The sequence below is a fragment of the Hyperolius riggenbachi genome, chromosome 10, assembly GCF_040937935.1.
Source record: "Hyperolius riggenbachi isolate aHypRig1 chromosome 10, aHypRig1.pri, whole genome shotgun sequence".
Taxonomy (NCBI): Eukaryota; Metazoa; Chordata; class Amphibia; order Anura; family Hyperoliidae; genus Hyperolius; species Hyperolius riggenbachi.
This window is the reverse complement of record NC_090655.1, coordinates 197,316,307-197,330,954: the sequence shown is the minus strand read 5'-3', so window position 1 is coordinate 197,330,954 and position 14,648 is coordinate 197,316,307. Positions and strand designations below refer to the sequence as shown.

Here is a 14,648-nt window from a genome sequence, read left to right as displayed (position 1 = left end):
ATGATTGAATCGAATGGTCGATCGTACAGCCAAATCACTAGATGTATGGCTACCTTAAGGGCCCATTCACACTAGAGCGTTTTGCCGGCGATTTCGGCAAAATGCTCAGGCGTGCAATAATACCCTATGGGCCCGTTCTCACTTGGGCGATTTGCGTTAATCGTCTGCGATTAACGCAAATCGCCAAACGCAAACGTGTAGCCTGCACCATTTTCAGGCGATTTCGTTTCAGTGCTATAGAAGCACTAAACGTGATCGCTAAAAAAATCGCCAAGCATGCGTTTTGCGTTTAGCAAGTGTGAATGGTCCCTAAAGCTGGGTACACACAAGATAAATCTTTGAAAAGTAAAAGATCATATCTGCAAATAATCTTTGTAAAAAAAAAGTTCACAAAAGAGCAGGGCTGTGGAGTTGGAGTCGGAGTTGAGGAGTCGGAGTCGGGGCAATTTTGGGCACCCGGAGTCAAAGTTGGAGTCGTTGATTTCATAAACTGAGGAGTCGGGAGTCGGAGTAGGATGATTTTTGTACAAAATCCACAGCCCTGTTAAGTATTAGAGTAAGGAGTCGGGGCCATTTTGGGTACGAGATGATATTTATGAGACGAAAGATATTTATGTCTCACTCTAACTGGTGGATCTGATCTGCAGATGACTGTCTCTTATGCTAGGTACACACAATACAATTTTCTGACAGATTTACTGTCAGATCGACTATTTCCAACCGGTCCGATTTGATCTTCGATCGATTTTCCATTCACCCCTATGGAAAATCGAACAGAAATCAGATCGGACCTGTTGGAAATAGTCGATTTGACAGTAAATCTTGTATCGTGTGGACCTAGCATTAAACAAGGTGTGTATGAGATCTCCAAATCTCATAGACTATAAAAGCATTTTGTAGGAACTGATATTTTGCATGTGTACAGCATCTTTAGAAAGATCCCTTCCTGACAAACCTATGTGACGGCTGGTGCACAACAGAGCGGTTCGTGAGCTTTTTGTTAAACCGCTTGGGGGTAGAGAACTGCTTGGCTAATGTATTTCAATAGGCTGGTGCACACCAGAGCAGCTCGTTTTTCCCTCAAACGCAAACTCATGTCCTGCAGCATTTTTGAGATTTCTGAGGCGTTTCTTACCTCAATGTTAAAGTATAGGAAAGTGGAAAACCTCTCTGAAAAATGCTAGATCAGAGTGGTTTTCCAAGCATTTTTGTTACAGAAGCTGTTCAGTAACAGCTTTACTGTAAGAAAATAACAAATCTACACAAAAACGCTCCAAAAAACGCTAGGCATGTTTAGAAAATCTCTCTAAACATGCCTAGAATTGCTCTGAAAATCTGCTTCAAAAACCTCTAGCGTTTGCAGATCTGCTAGAGGTTTTTGGTGTGCACTGGCCCTGACAGATACATTCCTCTGTTTGCAAATATTTTTATCTAATGGGGTACTGGGCTTAATAGAATAGACTGTGTAGGTATGCTCTCATACTACATGGAACATGGAAGGTGGTAAAATTGGTCTCTGATCTTTCATTTTCCAAAGACTTTTATCTTGTGTGCGTACCTAGCTTAACTTTCCCTCGGAGGAACTCACAATCCCTACCACAGTAATCATTTGCATGCTTGTAGACATTCTCCTGGGTGAGATGTTGTAAGAACTGCTGTTGCATATTTCAAAGCTCCACCCACCCTTCTTCCTCTCCCACCTCCCCCTCCCTCTGGCATGCTCTATGTAAGCTTTGCCTGTCAGTAATCTGTTTACGGGAATTCTGATAGTTTCAGGGAGGCGGAAGCCGAGAAAAGCTGGAGGTATGTAGCATTATTTTATTCACTTCACAAAGTTGTTCATACTAATATAATTATGGCTACTTAGATATTTATTGTAATGATATGCACAGACTATTTGAACGCAGATATCTTCAGTATACAGCTTGTATGTGCTTCAAACATGCAATTCTTCACTATCTCTATTATCTCTCTTTCTTTTATGCCAACTATATTGTTCTATCAAGTAGCTCAAGTGTTTGCTAAAGTTGGAGGCCTACAGTTATAAACTTCAGCAGCAATAGTGGCAGCTCACTATCTCCCTAACTCAGACATCAGTGTGCTGTGTGTGTTAGTGTTGTCCGGATCATGAACGATTCGGATCTTTGTTCTGGATCTTTGTTGTGAGTCGAATCATCCGGATCATCAAAATGAACGATTCGGTTTGCAAAGGGGGTGGAGCCAGGAGTGACACACCCTCTCTCAGCGGGCAGGGGGGTCCTGGAAGCAGAGCAGAGATGGATCGCTCAGTTTGAGGGAGTAGAGATGGGAAGTCCAGATCTTTTCAATGATTCGGATGATTCGAATCGGATCATTGAAAAGATCCGGATCTTTGATCCGAATCTCGAATCATTTTACTAGGGAAGCATTTGGGGGTGAAATGACTAGCAGGAGGGGACTTTACCTGCAGTGGACAGAGAAGGGGGGATGGTGGACAGAGAAGGGCAGGGAGTGGACAGAGAAGGGAGGAGGTGGATGAAGAGGGGTGAGCAGAAATGTTTTTTTGCACACGTTACCCACATGTTGCAATCATATGCTTTAAATATATTTCACCTATATGTTCATCTGTATACTTTGAATGCAAACGTCTCACAGTGAAAGAAAACATTCCCCAATGTGTCCTTTTCTCACCTCCAACACATCATAAATTTAGGGAGAAGTTAAAGTGCAGCTGTTTAGAGCAGAGTGCAGGAGGATCATATTGCACTGCAATCACAGTGCCTGCCCTGTCATTCTAGCCCAGCACGCTGTCTGCAAAGTTACTGAGCTGGGCTTTCCATTTGTGCACTATGCACAACTACGGAACAGACAGCCTAAAATGAGCAGCACATTACAGACAGTACGTGTGCTCTACACATATCTGGCAGTGGCACCAATGCCCCCTCTCTCATCTACCTGTCCCTGCAAGGATGGCTCCCCTCTAGTGTTGTCCGGATCATGAACGATTCGGATCTTTCATCTGAATCTCTTTTGTGAGTCGAATCATCCGGATTATCAAAATGAACGATTCGGATCACAAAGGGGGTGGAGCCAGGAGCGAAACGCCCCCCTCTCAGCGGGCAGGGGGGTCCTGGAAGTAGAGCAGAGATGGATCGCTCAGTTGGAGGGGAGCCAGCCTTGCAGGGACAGGTAGATGAGAGAGAGGGGACATGGGTGTCACTGCCAGATATGTGTAGAGCACACATACTGGCTGTAATGTGCTGCTACTTTTAGGCTGTCTGTACCCTAGTGCTGCATAGTGAACAAATGGGAAACTTGGCTCAGAAGCACAACTCAGTAACTTTGCAGACAGCGTGCTGGGCTAGAATGACAGGGCAGGCACTGTGATTGCAGTGCAATATGATTCTCCTGCACTCTGCTCTAAACAGCTGCACTTATCTTCTCCCTAAATTTATGATGCGTGTTGGAGGTGAGAAAAGGACACATTGGGGAATGCTTTCTTTTACTGTGAGACGTTTGCATCCAAAGTATACAGATGCACATATCGTGAAATATATTTAAAGCATATGATTGCAACATGTGGGTAATGTGTGCAAAAAAACATTTCTGCTCTCTGCTCACCCCTCTTCGTCCACCTCCTCCCTTCTCTGTCCACTCCCTGCCCTCTGTCCATCTTCTCCTCTTCTTTGTCTGTCCACCCCCCTTCCCTTCTCTGTCCACTGCAGGGAGAGTCCTGTCCTGCTAGTCATTTCACCCCCGAATGCTTCCCTAGTAAAATGATTTGAGATTTGGATCAAAGATCCGGATCTTTTCAATGATCCGTTTCGAATCATTGAAAAGATCCGGACTTCCCATCTCTACTCCCCACCAATTGAGCGATCCATCTCTGCTCTGCTTCCAGGACCCCCCTGCCCGCTGAGAGGGGGCGTGCCGCTCCTGGCTCCACCCCCTTTGTGAACCGAATCGTTCATTTTGATGATCCGGATGATTCGACTCACAAAAGAGATTCGGATCACAGATCCGAATTGTTCATGATCCGGACAACACTAGGAGCCAGCCTTGCAGGGAGACAGGTAGATGAGAGAGAGGGGACATGGGTGCCACTGCCAGATATGTGTAGAGCACACGTACGGGCTGTAATGCGCTGCTCATTTTAGGCTGTCTGTTCCGTAGTTGTGCATAGTGAACAAATGGGAAAGTCTTGGCTCAGAAGTCCAGCTCAGTAACTTTGCAGACAGCGTGCTGGGCTAGAATGACAGGGCAGGCACTGTGATTGCAGTGCAATATGATCCTCCTGCAATCTGCTCTAAACAGCTGCACTTAACTTCTCCCTAAATTTATGATGAGTGTTGGAGGTGAGAAAAGGACACATTGGGGAATGCTTTCTTTCACTGTGAGACGTTTGCATTCAGAGTGTGCAACAAAACATTTCTGCTCTCTGCTCACCCCTCTTTGTGCACCTCCTCCCTTCTCTCTCCACTCCCTGCCCTTCTCTGTCCATCTTCTCCCCTTCTCTGTCTGTCCACCCCCCTCCCCTTCTCTGTACACTGCAGGGAAAGTCCCATCTTGCTAGTCATTTCACCCCCAGAATGCTTCCCTAGTAAAATGATTCGAGAATCGGTTCAAAGATCCGGATCTTTTTCAATGATCCGATTCGAATCATCCGAATCCTTGAAAAGATCTGGACTTCCCATCTCTAGTGTGTGTGCAAGCTACCCAGCCCCTCAGCCACCCCCTGTGTGGGCACAGCTCTTACCCATTGGTTGGTGTGCATGGAGGAAAGGTTTGGCTAACAGAAGCATTCTGCAGCTGATGTGAGAAAGGGGGATCTTCTTCATCCACCTAGAGTGGGAAAAAGGAGTACAAAGAAAGGGCGAAGAGGTTTCTTCCTGGTGACATGTTATAATGTGTGGGCAGTATAACTTTAATCACAAGGTAACCTGCCCGGAACCTTATCACTAACCCTAACCTCCATGTAGCTGCCTACTTTGAAACCTACTACCGGTAGGTAGAAAAAAAATGATAGATTGAGCATTTTTAAGATGGAACACAGGGCATCCAGCTGCAGATGTGGTGTCCTGTCCTGCTGTGTATCATGGGCCCACTTTCCCGGGCCCGTGAGGTGTTCTGTCCCAGCTCTTGCAGTCACTGTGGGGTTCTCTCCTGTCTGTTCTGAGCATTGCAGTCCTTATGTAGGGTAGTCGGCTGTCGGATTTGGCCCCTGTAAACCTTGTGAGGTGCTTTCCTCTCTGTCCTGGCCATTGTAGTCCCTGTCGGGTGCTCTCCTGTCTGTCCTGACCCTTGTAGTCCCTGTGGGGTTCTCTCCTGTCTGTATTAGTCCTTGTTGTCACTATGGGGTGCTCTCCTGTTTTGTACTGGGCCTTCTAGTCCTTGTGGGGTGCTCTCCTGCCTGCCCTAGCCCTTGTAGTCCCAGTGGGATGCTCTCCTGTCTGTCCTGGCCCTTGTAGTCCCTATAGGGTGCTCTCCTGTCTGTACTGGCCCTTCTAGTCCCTGTGAGATGCTCTCCTGTCTGTACTGGCCATTGTAGTTACTGTGAGGTGCTCTCCTGTCTGTCCTGGCCCTTGTAGTCCCCATGGGACGCTCTCCTGTCTGTACTGGCCCTTGTAGTCCCTATAGGGTGCTGTCCTGACCCTTGTAGTCCCTGTGGGGTGCTTTCCTGTTTGTACTGGCCCTTCCAGTCCTTGTGGGGTGCTCTTCTGTCTGCCCTGGCCCTTGTAGTCCGTGTGAGGTGCTCTTCTGTCTGCCCTGGCCCTTGTAGTCCGTGTGAGGTGCTTTCCTGTCTGTCCTGGCCCTTGTAGTCCATGTGTGCTGGCTGCTTTCCATTGGCCCTTGAAATTCTTGTGTGGAGTGGTCTGCTGTTTGCCCTGGCCATTGCAGTCCCTGTAGAATGATCTAGAACACTTTAGGCACTGCCACGACCACAACACAGGAGACCTCCACAGGAATTTCAAGAGCTAGGACATAAGACCTGTACAGGAACAGCAGGAGCCAGGACAGGAGACTACCACTGGAACTCCAGTAGCAGGGAGAGAAGACAAACACAGAGCCTACAAGAGCCAGGACAGGAGACCACCATACTGAAATGCATAATATCCTTAAAGCAGATCTGAGCTAAAACAGTTTGACTATACTGTATTGCACCAGCAGCATTATAAATAGAAAGTACAATAAAACTACCTAGCTACACCTGACCCACTTTTGAACATTTCTGTGGATTCCTGTATGAAATTCAGCCTACCACCATTTTAAAGGATACCAGAGCCCAAACACAGTTGAGAAATGGGGGGAGCAGGCATGTATGGTGAGCTGTCCTGATGCTCACCACTCCCCCGTTCTCCTTTCTGCACATTCATTTAGCAGCAATTGCCCCGTGGCCTCGTCTTCTGGATGGCCGGGTCGGGAGCAGTGCGGCTTTCACACGCGCTCCCGGTTTAATACTGATGTACGCGTGCTGGCAGAGGTTGAGTGCTAAACCCAGCCAGAAAGCCGCAATGCTCCAGACCCGACGGTTCAGAAGACGAGGCCACGGTGCAATTGCTGCTAAACAAATGTGCAGAAAGGAGAACGGGGAGCGGTGAGCATCAGGACAGCTCACCATACATGCCTGCTCCCCCCATTTCTCAACTGTGTTTGGGCTCTGGTATCCTTTAAAAACGCGAACGCAACCTAGCAAATGCAAAAGACATGCGATTTGTCTGTTTTTTGTGCATTCTGGGGGAGGTGCTCTTCAGAGCACTTGCAATCATGGAACCAGGAAAGCCGCAACGGTAGATAGATGAGGGGGATAGGCCACGGCTGTAACGATCACTTCTGCTTTGCTGTAATTTTTTTTTTCCTGCTTCCAGACGCTACAGCAGAACATTCCCTGCTGCCATTCGCCAGCTCCCGATCACGTGACCCTCGTGAGGTTCAGGGGTGAAGGGTGCCCAATGCTATCATTTTTGCTCTATTAAATCTAGTTACACCCCTGGGATAGGCCAATTACTTTAAAAGGTGATAGATGAGGGATACATTTAAAAAAATAAATTAAGAAAATAGACTATTTAATGTATGATGACCCCACATTTGATCTCGGATTCACTTTACATGCAGTTATCTAGTCCTGCATAGTTTCCGGTCAGTGACGTTCTCAGACTTTAAGGCTATACAGTTTATTTGCACCAGTGTAGGACATATAATCCAAAAACATCCAAAAACTTGTGCAGGTTGGGTTTGTCCAATTGCGGTGCCAGGAAAACCTGGAGCTGGTGTAAATGGACACCATGAGCCTGTTCTGCATGTCCATCAGTTTTATATAATGGCAAATATATTGGCGCCAAGAAACAATAGAACCGCCGCCGTGAAGAACAATGTCCAAAATTTCAGAAGTCAGGCATACATCAAAAGTCAGCGCAGGTTTAAAAAGTCATTGTATGTAGGGAATGATAAATTCTTCACCACAATACATCAAATGCTCAGAGGTTGGTATCCGCCAAACATCAAAACAAGAAAAGGCTTGCCAGCTCCCAACAACCCACATTATAAGGTTGTAAAATGGCTCAGGTTATAGATAACGCCCAAGGAACATCAGACATCTTGAAGATCCAGTGGACATCCGTATGGAGGTAAAGTGTCAGGAATTTACATAGGAAAACAAAAACGGCAACAAAAGCGTAACCCATTTATTTAGATAAAATTTCTTCAAAAGGCAGTAGATATAAAAACAATAACTCACATACGGGGCCCATAAATTGGGAACCCCGGAAGATTAGCGTGCATGTAATGGTCAATTGTAGATCAATAGACAATGGTGCCGCCTGTTACCTTCCCGACCGGTTTCACAGTCTTGCGTCATCAGGGGATGGACACCATGTAAATGGACACCATTACATGTGCGCTAATCTTCCGGGGTTCCCAGTTTATGGGCCCCGTATGTGAGTTATTGTTTTTTTATCAACTGCCTTTTAAAGAAATTTTATCTAAATAAATGGGTTACGCTTAGATATTGCCGTTTTTGTTTTCCTATGTAAATTCCTGAAACTTTACCTCCATACGGATGTCCACTGGATCTTCAAGACATCTGATGTTCCCTGGACATTATCTGTAACCTGAGCCATTTTACAACCTTATAATGTGGGTTGTTGGGATCTGGTAAGCCTTTTCTTGTTTTGATGTTTGGCGGATACCAACCTCTGAGCATTTGATGTATTGTGGTGAAGAATTTATCATTCCCTACATACAATGACTTTTTAAACCTGTGCTGACTTTTGATGTATGTCCATCAGTTTGCTGCCTTCTGTTCCAGGAAACGGTTCCAGGAAATTGTCCTAGTGTGAAGTGACCCCTTCAGGTCCTGCGTCTGCTGTTCACATAATTTCACCAGGCTTTGGTTTGTCTGTTTCTTTGCAAAACAAACCTGACCTGCAAAATCCTTTCACAGCAGATGTGTTGCCATTCTTATCTGCACCCGATCGCATCATTCTCTGATATCCACACTTTTTTTGCGAGGGGGACAATATCGCCATTTACAGAAAGCACTTCTCATGAGTAGGGAGTGTAAAGTGGTTCTGTTTTGATACTGATTCTAGGTATTTTTCTTTGTTTTGGTACATATAAAAAATATATGCAAAGTTTATATAATATTGCATTGCAATATTGTACCTTTTAGCAAGTACCGTATATACTCGCATATAGGCCGAATTTTTGAGCACAAAAAATGTGCTCAAAAGTCCCCCTTTCGGCCTATATGCGAGTCACCAACTTTGTATGGCCGTTTTCGTGTTGGACAGGAGCTCCTCCACTTGTATGCAAGCTGCGCGGTCAGGAGAGGATGCCGGTGCCCACAGGATCGGATGTTTTTCAAAGCGGGACAAGAGCTCATCCACTTTCAGCTACTTGTATGTCCTGCTTTACCTGCACGGAAGTGGCCACAATGTCTTACGGATCGGGGCATCTGTTTCTGGCAGTGACGTGTGACAGAGCCTGCACAATCGCCAGTGTAATGATCGGGGATTCCCTTCTTCCGTCCTGTGCTTGCTGTGTCTCATACAGATGACGCTACCTAGTTGCGTCTTTAGACACGAGTACAGGATGGAAGAAGGGAATCCCCGATCATTACACTGGCGATTGTGCAGGCTCTGTCACACGTCACTGCCAGAACCAGATGCCCCGATCCATAAGACATTGTGGACACTGTGCAGGGAAAGCAGGACACACAAGTGGCTGAAAGTGGAGAGCTCTTGTCCCGCTTTGCAAAACATCCGATCGCGCGGGCACCGGCATCCTCTCCTGACCGCGCAGCCTGCATACAGCATCACCGCTGCAAGTGGAGGAGCTCTTGTCCCGACTCCCGCTTTGCAAAACCTCCGATCCTGCGGGCTCAGGCATCCTCTCCTGACTGCACAGCCTGTATACAGCATCACCGCTGGTTCCCGACACGTCACTGCCATTACTGTTCACCCCGCTCTCCATCATCCAGGACGTCAGATTATCCGCATTCCCACTGCAGAGCTCACTCCTTCACTCCACAGCTGATAAACTCTCCCTGGCAGCCGCATTCCAGGTACTAAGATCTAAGTTGTTGCTATATGTGACATGAGGGGGGAGCAGGAGGTTTCCTACTGGGTGCACATTTGGCTATGGGGAGGGAGGACTGCCAAACACCTGAGTTCACGTCTGGCTATGGGGAGTGGGGCTGCCTAATACCTGAGTGCACGTCTGGCTATGGGGAGGGGGGCTGCCTAACATCTGAGTGTACATTTGGCTATGCGGAGGGGACTGCCGCATACTGGGGGCACATCTGGCTATTTCTATTTGGGGGGGGGAGGCTTGTATGCGAGTCAAACGATTTTTCCTGGTTTCTGAGGGAAAAGTGGGTACCTCGGCTTATATGCGGGTCGGCTTATATGCGAGTATATACGGTAGTTTTTTTCTCCTGAGTTTTGTCCTATGTAATATTTTCAAACTTGTCAATAAAATGCCTTTCAAACCACCAACAAGCAAAAAAATGCTCTAAATAAATTTGATAGTGCTTTTTCACCTAATTTTTTGTACTTTTCCCATTGTAAAGTGATGAAATGTTATTCTAAATCAAAGATGAAAAATGATCTCCTAGGAGAAAACTAAGAAGAAAAAGTTAATTGTATATGGCCCAGGATTTCTTATCTGGGGCACCAGATGGCTCAGTAATGGCCTTGTTCTGAACCCATTGACTGTATCGCCTGAAAAGCTGCTAAGTTTCAATTCTTCAGTGACCCAACAAATAAAAGCAACCTAGCAAGAGAATAACTTTGTAAAAAAAAAAACCAAACATTCTGAACTTTGTGACTACAACTACTTATGCTGCATGTGTGGTTCAGAAAAACGAGCACATACCCAAAGCAATATATACTAGAACATTGTCAAACATCAGTACACAATAAATGTTTGCACTATACTCTATTATGCTAAAGATGCATTTCATGACGAGGTGTTTTTTCATTAGTTGTGGTGGGTTCATGTACTTTGCACATTTGTTTTGATCATGTTATAATTTCTATTATTTAATGGAAAGTGTATGAAGCAAGCACAGGGACCCAGAATCACCAGTTAAATGCATACCTCCCAACTTTTTGAGTTACGAAAGAGGGACACTTAAGCCACGTCACCGCCACACCCCTAGTCATGGCCCCTGGCACAACCCTAGTTACCCATACCATAAAGATTTCAAAAGAAAAATATGTTGTTTTATAATTCAAACTGCACTTGTCCTTTCTATGCTGGTTCATTTTTCTTCATATCAACATATGAAAATAAGAAATAATATAAATTCAAAAGGATAAGAATGAAGTTTAGAGTCAATTAAACACATTTTCAGTAGAAAAATACATATATTTACACAGATCTATACAAGATTCCGGCGCCCACCAGGGCAGCCACGGTCACATCGGCTCTCGGCACTGGTCTGTGTCTAGTTTTAGTTTTTAGTTAGTCTTCAGTCAGTTTTTCAGTCAGTTCTTAGTTATTAGTTAGTTTTTAGATAGTTTTTGTTCTTTCAGTTACTCCTAGTGTCCTAGGTTTAGTAGTAAGTTTAGTCTTTCAAGCCTCCACGGACAGCCACCTCCCACGTGTCGAGGAGCGCTCCACCGAGGACTCCATCGCTCCTTCAGAAGCCTCGCTGCCCCACTGCCTCACAGAGACAGTCACAGGAGATCGACCACCCGGTGTTGCCTGCTCGCCGCACCACCGAGTCACTGCCCGACATCATCTGAGTCTCCTCCCGGACTGCCAGGAGCAAGCTGCACTGCTCTTCCCAGAGCCTCTATAGCTCCCCTGGACCACCCACGTGCTGACTGGTGCCGCTCTGCCGCTTCACTGGAAGCTAGCCACGGGGAGCCCTGGAGCACTGTCATTACCCTGCCGCCTGCCATTTCGCAGGGGACAGCAGAGGCTGCCGCTATCCCCTGCAGGAGTACCCATCTCTGCCCTCACGGTCGCCGGACCATAAACTCCGCGTGTTCAGCACGTGGGAGGCCTCTGCCAATCGGCCTCTGCCATCTCCATCGCCGCTGCTGCCGGGGGACCTGCACCCACGGAGGGAAGAGACTCTGCCGACTGCCATTTACCTGCACCACTGAGCTCCCTTGGCCACCCACGGAGGGAAGAGACTCTGCCGACTGCCATTCACTGCTCCCGTGCTCTGCCGGAATCCTTTTGCGGGGTCTGCCTACTCGCTGCCGGATTGTCGCCGACACACTCCCTGCTCACTTGGGACACCCAAGTGGAGGGCTGCCCGCTGTTTGCCAGCCATACCAGCACCCTAGGAAGGGGCTCACTACCTGCCCACTGCTCCAGAGTTCGGGGGGAGAAGGGGCATCCCTGCTGGACCCCTGAAGAACCAGGTCCTTTGTCCCTGCTCGATCCAGGCTCAGCTAAGGTTGCATGGTGAGACCTTTTATCTACAACCACATTATTCTCCTATTTCTGCTACAAACTGCTGCCTGTATAAATGCCACTAACTATTGCCCATTGTACTTGTCTGTGCATCTACTGTATCTATTGCCCATACAACTGCTATGGGCTACTGTCCACATAACTGCCATGATCTGGGATCCTGTGCCTGTATAACTGCTACTAATTGCCCATATAGCTGCCAATAACCTCTACTACTGCAAACCACTGCCTAGACAACCGCTGCATACTATGAACTACCGCTTGCACGTCTGCCTTGATCCTCTGCCGGCATAATTGCTACAACCTATGCTCCGTTGTCTGCAAAACTGCTGATCTATTGCCGCATGAACTGCTGATCTATTGCTGCATAATGCTACATACCTCAACCTATTGCTTGAACTATTGCTGGACTGTTGTTGTATAACTGCTATGTTCCCTGAGCTATTGCCTGCATAACTGTTGTGTTTTGATCTTCTGCCGTATATTGTGTCCCTCCTCCTTCACGTGCTGCCCTTAGCTCTGCCAGGGCACACAACTGTGCCCCGCTGCCCAACCGGTCGGCCCCTAGGAACCCAGCTGCACCTTTTCGGCTGTTAGTCAGGGCACCCCACACCTTCCCTGCCAGGGCTCCCTGTCCCTGACGTGCCCTGTACCTCCACTAAGGCCACAGCGCTCATAGCTATGGGAGGGGAGTCAGCTTCACAGAACACCACCACCCTGACTAGAGAGGAGATCCTGAAATGGGAACCCATCATTGGAAACATCCTGCCAAAGGGCGAGCCCCTGTGGGACAAAGTCACTGAACACATCAAACATCTCACGAACAGAGCCGTAGATGCCCCAAACAAATTTCGTTACAGAGGAAGAAGAGCAGGAGCACTCGTGAGACTCAAGAAGAAGGGCCTCCGCACCTCCATTCCTGCCATCCTGTTAGCGAATGTTTGCTCTCTGCCCAACAAAGTGGATGAGCTGCTCCTACTACTTAGCAGCAAATCCTCGATCGGTAGGAGCACCCCGGTCCTCTGCTTCACAGAGACCTGGCTGAGTGAATGTGTCCCCGACCTCTCCCTGAGTGTACCAGGTTACGACCTCCTCCGCGCGGACCGCGACCCTACGCTCTCTGGGAAAAAGAAAGGAGAGGGTATTTGCTTTTACATTAACACCACCTGGTGCACCAACACCTCCATTCTCGGCAAGGCCTGCACCCCGGAAGTTGAGTTTCTAGCCGTCATCTGCAGACCACAATACTCCCCAAGGGAATTCTCATCTCTTATTCTTGTCGGAGTCTACATCCCACCTGACGCTAGCACCAAGGATGCCCTGCGAGTACTCAGCGACAGCATCTCACGGTGGGAGACCGCCCACCCAGAGGCCCTCATCATCATCCTTGGCGACTTCAACAACGCGAACCTGCGCCAGGAGAAGCCCCGTTACAAGCAGCACATCACCTGCCCCACCAGGCATCACAAAACCCTGGACCACTGCTACACAGTCCACAAGGATGCATACAAGGCCAGCCAGGGTGCCCCACTGGGAAACTCCGATCACAACCTAATCCATCTGATCCCCACCTACACGAGGCTCCTGGAGACCGCTAAGCCTACTGTAAAGTCTGTCAAGAAGTGGACGGAAGAGGCCAAGTGGGAGCTGCAGGCGTGCCTTGACTGCACGGACTGGTCATCCTTGGAGGCACCCACCATGAGTGGTCAGAGAATGTCACCTCCTACATTAGCTTCTGCGAAGAAATGTGCATCCCTTCTAAGACCTTCAAGGCCTACCCCAATAACAAGCCCTGGTTCAACAACAAGCTGCGCCAGCTTCGAAAACGCAAAGAGCAGGCGCACAAGTCTGGTTCCCAAGAAGAGTTCAAGGAGGCCAGGTATGCCCTGAAACGGGAACTGCGCGCTGCAAAGAGAGCCTACTCTGACAAGCTGGGTCTCCGCCTCCAATCCAACAAATCGAGGGAGGTATGGCAAGGCCTCAGAGCGGTCACTAACTTCAAACCCCCCCCTCAACTGGTGACCCCGAGCACCCAGCTGGCTGAGGAACTGAACGAGTTCTACTGTAGGTTCGAGCGACAGCCCGAACAACTCGGGGCCTGGGGGTCGGTGACGACAGCGGTAACGACAGCGGCACCCTCCTCACTGGGAGACCAAGGCATCACTGCACCGGTTGCAGTCCAAGAAGCAGAAGTCCTCATGCTGCTTCGCAAGCTCAACCCCAGGAAGGCTTCAGGCCCGGATGGAGTGTCATCGAACTGCCTAAGAACATGTGCGGATCAGTTGGCTCCGGTGCTCACCACTCTATTCAGAAAATCACTAGCGGAAGGTACAGTCCCCTCCTGTTTCAAGAGGTCCACAATCGTACCAGTCCCAAAGAAGCCAGGTAACACAGACCTCAACAACTTCAGACCCGTGGCGTTAACACCTACCATTATGAAGGTTCTAGAACGGCTAGTCCTCGCTCACCTCAAACGCACCACTGATGCACTGCTAGACCCATTCCAATTCGCATACAGGGCCAACAGGTCCATTGAGGACGCCATAAACATCAGCCTGGCGTACATCACGGAGCACCTCGACAGGCCTGGCTCATATGCCAGAATCCTGTTCCTGGATTTCAGTTCAGCCTTCAACACGATCTGCCCAGACACCCTGGTCGATAACCTGGCGCAGCTCGGCGTCGATCCCACACTTCGCGCATGGGTCAAGAGCTTCCTTTCAGACAGGACACAACAG

At 48.2% G+C, this 14,648-nt stretch overlaps 1 protein-coding gene across 1 annotated transcript in view; it reads left to right on the top strand.

The window, feature by feature from the left end:
* Positions 1-1,706: 1,706 nt before the first annotated feature.
* LOC137534185 (high affinity immunoglobulin epsilon receptor subunit beta-like) overlaps positions 1,707-14,648 on the top strand; it is a 67,786-nt gene continuing 54,844 nt past the window's right edge. The window contains exon 1 of the mRNA XM_068255581.1: positions 1,707-1,803. The gene's annotated coding sequence lies outside the window, so the exon portion shown is untranslated. The remainder of the gene's footprint in view (positions 1,804-14,648) is intronic.